Source organism: Notothenia rossii (assembly GCF_949606895.1).
Source record: "Notothenia rossii genome assembly, chromosome: 5".
Taxonomy (NCBI): Eukaryota; Metazoa; Chordata; class Actinopteri; order Perciformes; family Nototheniidae; genus Notothenia; species Notothenia rossii.
Window position 1 is genome coordinate 33,728,536 of NC_136903.1, and position 10,124 is coordinate 33,738,659.

Consider the following 10,124-nt stretch of genomic DNA (forward strand, 5'->3'; position numbering starts at 1 on the left):
GAGTAGGAACTAAGATGAATGTGCCACATCTATACCATGAGCGCATTGCTCCTAAAAAGTTTTTGCACTGACACGAATCAACAGTTGTGCGTCGACTCGGCATGGATCATGGCACGTACTGTATATGCCGCTCCCTACTTCCACCGTCTACACACACAACCAAATGACATACCATCAGTAAGGAAAAAGAGTAAGAACTAAGATGTATAGGTGAAGAGGCACAATGTGTCTACGTCAATACACTCTTATTAGATTATTTTATCAACTATAAGCTTTATCAAAAAGGAAGATCTTAAGCGTACTCTTAAACACGGATAGGCTGTCTGCTGCCCGAACACAAACTGGAAACTGATTCCACAAAAGTGGAGCTTGATAAGAAAAGGCTCTGGCTTGTACTTTTAGAGACTCTAGGAACAACCAACAACCGTGCATTCTTGGAACGCAATGCCCTAGTTGGACAGTAGGTATTCTGCCCTTGTGTATGCATCGCACTGCATAGCTTAACAGATAGCGAACAAAGACTCAGAAGACAGTGGTTGATTTGACCATTTTACTGAGGCTTGAAATTGTAAAACTGCAAGAATAAACAGAAAAATACAACACAAGTTACACAATTGAAATAATACATGTGCAACATAATGCAAATAGAGTGCAGTATAATCAACAGCCTATGCTAAGAATGAGCTATGTCCGTTAGCTTAGCAGCTAGTTAGCTTAGCTTATCTTAAACATTGAAACCACACAATCAATTAAACCACATTTTTGAAACACATAACTTGGCACACAGGTAAGTTTGTATACTTACAGACAGATCTACTCCAAGGATTAAAACAAAATTATCTGTGGCATAGAACTGAGCTACGATGTGCTGAAACTAAAACACAAGAAGGAGAGTCACGCTATTTGGTGCCTTAAAGCTACAGTACCAACTTTTGCCACTAGGGGGTGCAAATACACTATGGTGTCAGAACAGTAGGGTATAATGAGTTGTTATAATGAGATGGCGCCTGCCCATTAAGGGCTTTGGAGGCGAGAAGAATAATTTTAAATTATATCCTGTGTTCTATGGGAGCAAGTGTAAGGCAGCCAAAACTGGAGTAATGTGTTCCCTTTTCCGAACTCTGGTTAGTACACGTGCTGCAGCATTTTGAATTAGCTGATGATCTCTGACTGGCCTCAGATGACTGTACTCAACCACCAGCTCCTAGCTCTCCTCTTACAGCAACTTCTCCTCACTGTAGCTTGCCTGGGTTTATAATGGGGAGATTTAGCTGCCTCAGAAAACCGCTGATAAAACGTAATAACACACTCAATATTTCACACAATCGCTTTAAAACACTCTTTACACATATGTTATAGTTTGGCCCGATTTGCTACGTTTTTGTACTATCTACATACCTGAATTATGACAAGAGTCAAAGTTAGGTTTCACTTGCCGGTACTTTACTCGAGTGAGGAAAGTACTGATGTGTCGGTTGCGAACGAGTCGGCTCAAAGAGATGATGATCTCCGCGCTACGGGTGCTCCGGGTGTGCATGCATGCAGTGACATGTAATATCAAAGGATTAGAGACTGTTGGATGCTGCTGTTTTGAGCATTGCAATATATTTATTTTCATTATGTTATTTATTTATGATTATGTTTAAGCTCAGCAAATATTTATGGTCAGTTTGTATAGGTGTTGCTATCTGCTTTTGTTTTGCGTGGTTCTACAATCAGAGAGTTACAAGGGTCTGTAAATGCAATGAAAACAATTGACCACAGCAAATCATTTATATTACAAATTACATTTTTACTTTTGAATACTTCAGTACAAAGGATGTATTGAATAATTAAAAGTGATATGTGTACACATATAAATCATTAGTCAAAACAGGGCTACATTTGATTGAGTTTTAAAAGGTACATTTCGCAGATAAACCCAGTAACCCCGCCCCCTTAAAAAAAAACCCAGCTCTTTTGAACGGCTCTTGCAAAGGAACGGAGCCATAAGATCCGGCTCCCTTCAAAGAGCCATAATTCCCATCACTAGAGGAAAGTGCTGTGAAACCCCCCAGATGTGGGCGGAGACAAGAGCAATCGATCTCCGTCTCCCAGATCAAGGCTATGTAGTCGATCACAGTTTAACAGATCACATGTCTCCAAAAGGAACACAAACAAGCACAGATAGAATACTACTATCATCATACAATTAAACTACATTACCATTTATATATAGGCCTAATAATTTTCCCCTTAACAAATACTTTAACAACGAGCAATGAACTTTCTCTCCGGTTACTAGTAGCAGGCTATCAATGCACCATATGTTAGAACGGGGTACAAAAATGGACTCAAATGCGACGACTCATATTTTAATGAGAAAAATAAAACAAAGTTTTATCAAAAAATCACTCTTGCGAGTACAAAACAAAACTCTTGATTTCAAACAAACAAAACTCTCCTCTCTGGTAACTCTCCTCTCTGGTATCACGCTGGGTCTCTTGACACAGAAGCACACTGAAACAAGACGAACTGGCACAAGACAAAGGGAGACAAGGACTATTTAAACATGAGGGAATTGGGAACAGGTGGAAACAAGCAGGGGCGGGGCAGACGCTGACGATGGCGGAAAAACACCCAAAGTGAGGAAGTAACAGGACCTGAAAAGAAAGACAAGAGGTAAGTAGAAAAAATAAAACAGGAAATGGGAAAACGAGACATGACATGAAACATGGGGACTTGAGATGACAGACATAAAATAGACAGACAAGATGTGAAGTAACATGAAAACCTGACTCTACAAAGAAACCTGACTTGGAATTACATACCTGACTAAACATGAAATGACAGACATAAAACAAACACAACTAACACAATTGACGAGACACCACACCTTACCCACCTATCACATTAGCATAACAAGGGCTCACTCGACAAAAAACAATGGGTTTTTTCTATTGAATTTTTGTATACTGCAGAAAATAAGCTCTGTGGCAAACACACATTTATGATACTTAACTAGTTTTGTTCAGCAAAATAATCCCCATGTATTAACACCACTCTTGCGGCTTTCACACCAGCGCTTTTCCCATTTTAGCTCCGTGCTAGAGCTTTTCTGGTTCAGCTCCGGTTTCCCTTTTCTGCTCCCGCTTTGTTTACAGCGCCCAGAGCCCGACTGGTGCTGCCGCTGCTGCGTCATGACGTCACCTTTTATATCGCTGATTTGCTCCCCAATGGCGCTCAACACAACAACAACAACAACAACAACAACAACAACAACAACAACAACAACGGGGGACTGCGTCGGGTCGATGATCGTGTTGCTTTTAATCATACAAAGCCAGATTAAATTAAATAACGACTTCTCCAACCTTATACTTTTCTCCAGAGTGCCGTGGTTACGGAAGATAGGTTGTTTAAAATAAGTGATTTTTATCAAATCCAATCAGATTCAATTTAAATGTGTCTTTTGCATAGAAAACAAATGTGATTATCCTGGGTTCTACTGTGTTTGCGTTCCTTTTTTTATCATTCTGATATATAATATTTTTATATTTATTCCCATTTCCCAATGTGACTGTAAATGTATGTTAATTTGTAATATATATGTGAGAAAATCTGGTCACAAAAAAAGCAAGTTCTGTGCATGATGATGTTCTGTTCAACAGTTTGATTTATGTGTGTGTGGGAGTGTGTGGGGGCGCCTCTGCCTTGGTGTTTGTTTCCATCTCTGTACACATGTGCATGATTATTTTTTCATTTCAAATGTGTATAACTGACAGACTCTCCATTTGAGGACACATTAGCACTTCTGTGTGTCACCCTGAGGTGTATCTGTCCATCTGCCTGTCTTTTGGATGTGGTTGGGTTTGATTTAGTATTATTCGGGAGGATTCGATGAGGCTTTGAGCCAGCCCAGCTGGCTCAGAGGAACAGGGGGTGTCTGTTCAGCCTCCACACCAGTTCCTCTGTTCTTCACTTCTCAAAAAGCAGCATCCATGTATAAACTTCTATCGGAGGTTAGAGGGCTAATCACTGTGGTTTTCACTATCCAGTAGCACAAAACAGAATTTTTATATATTTGCTGGTAGTTTTTTTTTGATACCACTGAATTCATAATTAACTTTATGGTGGTGATGTCTGACTCTAAACCATGGGTAGATGACAGCGTCATCCACCCCGATGGCAGCTGTTTTTCCCCTCTCTGATTTTCCACCTCAGCTCCCTCTGTAAAATCTTCAGCTCCTCTCTGTTGCCAGATCTGAAGGCCTTCTTTTTGTCCTTCAGGAGAGCCTTTATTTCAGGGGTAATCCATGGTTTATTGTTGGGAAAACACCGCACAGTCCTGGTGGGACGTTTTCCTTGAATTTTGAATTGAGCCGTCCCTTATAGATACTATCTATTTACGTTAGTGAGATGGATCATTTGGCTCGGTTCGGCTTTCTAAGAAGCGCCGGCTGTTTCAGCTCAACGGCTCTTCATGTTACCACAGTTTACCATGGAGCCTCAGTTTCGCCGCTGGGAGGCTCCGGCGCTCGCAGTTCACGCGTGTGCTCCACTAGAACCCCCCCGCTCATCGCATCCAAATCATGCACGTTCCGTGTTGTCCTGTGGCAGGCACCGATATCGGGGGAAACAATCAGCAATACTCCCAAGAATCCCACCAGACTCCTTTGCCCCTCCAACAGAGGGATGTCCTTGTCCTTTTTCCTTTTCGTAATTTCAAGCGATAAAAACTCTCGATCTTCTCTGGAATTATATATTTGTTTGCAGTCTGCTTACAGTAGAGCTGATGACGTCACATGCCTCTTCAGCGTTGGCAGAGGGGGGAATATATGCAGCTATCACGATAACATGCGTGAATTCCCGAGGTAAATAGTGGGGCCTCATGCTAACGGCGAACAGCTCTATGTCCCTGTTGCAGATTCGCTCTTTAATAGTAATGTGCCCTGGGTTACACCATCTATCGTTCACAAACACAGCCAGGCCCCCTCCTTTCCTCTTACCGCCCTCTCTTGTCCTATCTGCCCACAGCAGATGAAAACCATCCAGTGTAGCGTTAGTGTCCGGGGTTAGCTCCGTTAGCCACGTCTCAGTAAACACGAGGATGCTGCTCTTCCGATTCTCCCTCTCATGCCGGGTCAGCGCCGTAATCTTGTCTATCTTGTTTGGGAGAGATCTAACATTCCCCATGATGATAGATGGAAGGACAGGTCTGTATTGTCTCCTCCTGGCTCGCAGCTTTGTCCCGGCACGGCGTCCTCTTCTCCTTTTCCTCAGCTCGCGGTGAACAGCGGGTCTATCGCCGGTTAGCATCGCCATGCTACGGAAGGCTAGTAGCTGATCCCGAGTGTAAACAATGCGACGTTCACTGCCCGAGGAAACGCCGGACACGGTCATGAACAGAAACAATACTAAAAAGAGTGCAAAAGTACGGGCTTGATGTCCTTAGTGCAAGTATAAGTTAAACAAAAGTATATACAATACAAATAAATAGATAAGATAGTTTAAATAAGTAAATATAAGGAAAACTACTCAGTGTGAGTAAGCGCTGCTGTAACAGGCTGCCACTCGTGCGGCGCCGGAACCGGAAAAACGTATCACCGATGGTCGACCTTACCCTTGAATGCATGTTTCTGTTAGCATTCTTCGGCTTCCCGCGATGCTCCGAATTCGCACCTACTTCATCTGCCTACAATCCTCATCATCACCCCAGCCTATCCCACATATCCCTCCACACAAACGACTCTCTCATATTCACACTTCGAAGGAGTAAAACACATCAGCTGGGAATTTCTTTCCCTATCTACATCTCTCGCCTGAACTCCTATCTCAGCCCATATGAGCCACTAACAAAATACCTCAGCACAAGGTACGCTGTCCACGCAATGCCTCAACATCCACTCTTTCTCACCGAAACCGGAAAAATGGCCACACGTTTCTGGTTCCAGAAACAATTTCAAAACATCCTGCGTATTTCTGGGATATTCTCAGAACACTACTCGAGCCATTCCTTCCGCATTGGCGCAGCGTCCATAGCAGCGAGACTGGGCATCTCTGATCAAACCATCCAGGTCCTGGGCCGCTGGTCATCCCAAGCTAAACACACCTACATCTGCAACAATCTTAATGATCTCAGACAGCCACGCGCTCAACTCAGCTCCATTTAATCTGACTCTTTTGGGGGCCCGTAATCAGCCCAAGCAGATCATGCCGGAGACGGAATCCCCACTCTGAGTCTCCCACGGCACGGACCACAGCACGTCCTCCCAGACCAGAATATCCCTTCACCCCCCTCATATCAATTCATTTGTTACTTCTGCAATAAATCTACACACATCGCACTGTTTTGGGGTGGTTCCTGCTAGTGAAAATACATTTCTGACCTACTGCTAAATTATGAACGATCCAGATCTCTCAGGTCGTCTGGGACTGGTCAGCTTTCTGTCCCCAGAGTCAGAACTAAACATGGAGAAGCAGCGTTCAGTTATTATGCTCCAAATATCTGGAACAAACTACCAGAAACCTGCAGGTCCGCTGCAACTCTTACTACTTTTAAATCCAGGCGGAAGACTTTTCTTTTTGCCGCTGCTTTTAATTGATATATTTATATCTTAAACTGCACTGTAACTTTTATTCATGTTCTTTTATTATGTTAGCTTTTTAATGACTGTTTTTAAATGTCATTTTCTTAATGTCCTTCATTTTTGTAAAACATTTTGAATTGCCTTGTGTTGAAAGGTGCTATATAAATAAACTTGCCTTGCCTTGTCTTTGCAGCTATAACAGCTTCCACTCTTCTGGGAAGGCTTTCTACAAGATTTTGGAGTGTGTCTGTGGGAACTTTTGCCAATTCATCCAGAAGAGCATTTGTGAGGTCAGACATTTGGACGAGAGGCTGGCTCTCCGTTCTAGTTCATCCCAAAGGTATTCAGTGGGGTGGGGGTCAGGGCTCTGTGCAGGCCAGTCAAGTTATTTCAGTCTGACAACTCACGTGTTTCTTTAACAAGTTTATTAGAAGCATCATATATTTGATTTTGGTGATTAGGCTCGGACATCATCACTCCCTAGATATACATAGCACGATGAGTGATGATCAAATAACTAACCCCAAGCCTACAGGTGGAAGCTGGGGTGGAAGCTGGGGTGGTGGTGGGGCAGGCAAGCAGCAGCGACGTAAAGGTAGCTGCGGCAATAGCAGCAGCAAGCAATGCATGGAGAGAGAACTGGCGGGTTAAATAGAGCGGCATATTAAGGAGACTCTGTTTGGTTGGTTGTGAGTGGCAAGGAGCGTTATGTATGAATGCAGCATAAGTGCTCGAGTTGACTGCCTGAACTAGCTCGTAGGCTTCGCCCCATTTCAGTCAGACAACTCACGTGTTTCTTTAACATGTTTATTAGAAGCAGCATATATATGATTTTCGCGATTAGGCTCGGGCATCATCACTCTCTAGATATACATAGCACGATGAGTGATGATCAACTAACTAACCCCCAAAACTGCATGGAGATTAGATACTATCCCCCAAAACTGCGTAGCCCGAGCCTGACGCTGGTAATGTAAATCTGATAAGTAGAGGGCCTGGTGACTGCCATTTGGCCATTCCCCCTAAGCACAGTGGCTTTAAGGGGAATATACTACCTAGCGAGACTGCTATGTGAAGGCCCGGGAATGCCCCGAAAGCCATCCCCCTTAAGCCCGGCAGCTTTAAGGGGAATATACTACCTAGTGACTGCTATGTGAAGGCCCGCGAACGCCCCGAAAGCCATCCCCCCCCCCAGCCCAGCGGCTTTCAGGGGAATATACTACCTAATGACTGCTATGTGAAGGCCCGGGTACAGCCCCTGAAGAGCCATTCCCCCCCAGCACAGCGGCTTTGAGGGGAATATACTACCTATATATGCTACCTAATGAAACTGCTATGTGTAGGCCCGGGAACACCCCGAAAGCCATCCCCCTTAAGCCCGGCGGCTTTAAGGGGAACATACTGCCTAATGACTGCTATGTGAAGGCCCCCCCCCCCAGCACAGCGGCTTTCAGGGGAATATACTACCTAATGACTGCTATGTGAAGGCCCGGGAATGCCCCGAAAGCCATCCCCCCCCAGCACAGCGGCTTTCAGGGGAATATACTACCTAATGACTGCTACGTGAAGGCCCGGGAACGCCCAGAAAGCCATCCCCACCCCCAGCACAGCGGCTTTCAGGGGAATATGCTACCTAATGAAACTGCTATGTGAAGGCCCGGGAACACCCCGAAAAGCCATCCCCCTTAAGCCCGGCGGCTTTAAGGGGAATATACTACCTATCGAGACTGCTGTATTTAGTATTGAGGCAGCGACAATGAGCTTACCCCCCCCAAGCATGCAGCTAGGGGAATATACTATAATGAAATAAATATAATCTAACCCAGCAACCACCTGTTGTGCAATAACGAAATCCTACAGATATACATCTTTGAATGTTTACTCATTCATCGAGTAATGCAAGAGTTCATGGTTGTTTGTGCTGAAAGGATCTCATTCCTGTGAAGCATGATATAGCGCTGGTGGGCAGAAGATGACCGACGGCCCAGGATACTCAGGGTTGAGGTAGGCGGAGAGCTGCAGTTGTGGCTGCGCAGATTCTTAAACAGTGGGAATAGCGATCTGGGGGCAGGTCGCAGCTTAGGCAGAGATCACGCAGCTTGAAGGAGAACCCTCGTCGTTGGGTTTGCAGCCATCGAATAAACATGGGTGCCGACCCATGTGTCGGAGGGCAATGGTGCAAGAAGTTCAGCATGGAAGATAAAGGATAAAGAAAACAGTGTTAGTTTTAGCAATGATTATTCTGGGTTCCGTGACTCCCCAAACAGAACTGTCAGACATTTAATGTTTCAAAACAGTGTGTATATTTGATCTAAAAGTTAATTCAGTAAGGGCAAGATTATGCAGAGGATTAAAAGGTGAGAGGTCTGTGTATATTCACCACCTGAGAAACCCATAGCTCGGTTCGGCTTTCTAAGCTGTAACAACTGCATCTGACGTTTATCAATGTATAGTGAAACACCTTTGCCTGAACTTATACCTTAACCTTTGCACGGGTGCAAAGTTAAGAGGCAGTCTTATCATTGCGTGGAGGACGTGCCTTGGCCCTTGAGGAGCAAATGAATGAACTCTAGCTTGGCTTTATACTTAGCACTGCAGGATTTGAAGAAAATGCAATTAATGCATGAACAACTATTATATCTATTACATAAGTACACAGGGGAGGTTGGGACAAAAGAAGATAAAGTACCAAGCTGAATTGTATGCTTTGAATCATGCTCTTGGTTGGAGGCAGAATATGGGAACTCCTTGAGGGGCTTGACGTGTAGATCCAGAGTCATTTGGTTGAACGAAGGGCATGGCAAGCTGGTGGGGCAAACCACTCATGTGAAATCCCCCAAACCAGCAGAAGCGCAGCATCTGTAAGTAACTAGAGAGGATCTGAAGACACCCCAAGGTCATTAAAAAAAGAATGAACATAACATTCCAATCGTCGCAGAGGGGCTAAGGACCAAGATCCGAGCAATGACCATCTCTAAGATTGCATTCATGCCGAATAGTCCGCGTCTTTACACCAGATGCAAGTGTATTACATTGTTTCATTTGCAGAAGGTTGGGTTTGCATCACCCAACCTCAAACGTTGGGTTTGCATCACCCAACCTCAAACGGACTATGAACTGTAAACTAAAGTCATTGTACGGAGATGCTTTTTCGACAATGCAGGACATTAATTAAGCGGTTAAAATGCAGATCCCGCCATTTCTACAGTAGCCTGCATCATAGCGCATTGCAGTTATTCTCATACTGCTGTTAATCTGGAGAGTGAATCAACAGACTCTGCGGCCAGCTCATAGGATTATAAATCAGACAACGTGCATTAAAAACATAACACATAAAATGAGACGTTATGCAGTGAGGAGGTTTCACCGATGACAGGTGGCTCTGATGAGATTGTACCACTGCCTTTCTCTGTACACAGGGGACCAGTGAAGTAAGCAGTCACCAGAATGAATGCATGACCCTATAGGTTACTGGATGTTGCACATAGCATAGATAGCAAAACAAGCGATGGCACGCAAATAGTTTGTTTCCCCATGTTTTGATGCGGACTACAT

General features: G+C 44.2%; 1 long non-coding RNA gene across 1 annotated transcript; it reads right to left on the bottom strand.

The window, feature by feature from the left end:
- Nucleotides 1-2,341: 2,341 nt before the first annotated feature.
- LOC307041578 lies at nucleotides 2,342-3,137 on the bottom strand. The gene is made up of 2 exons (XR_013808799.1): nucleotides 3,002-3,137; nucleotides 2,342-2,642 (listed from the first exon to the last, which is right to left on the bottom strand). It is a non-coding gene; the product is annotated as an uncharacterized lncRNA (long non-coding RNA).
- Between the last annotated feature and the right edge of the window lie 6,987 nt (nucleotides 3,138-10,124).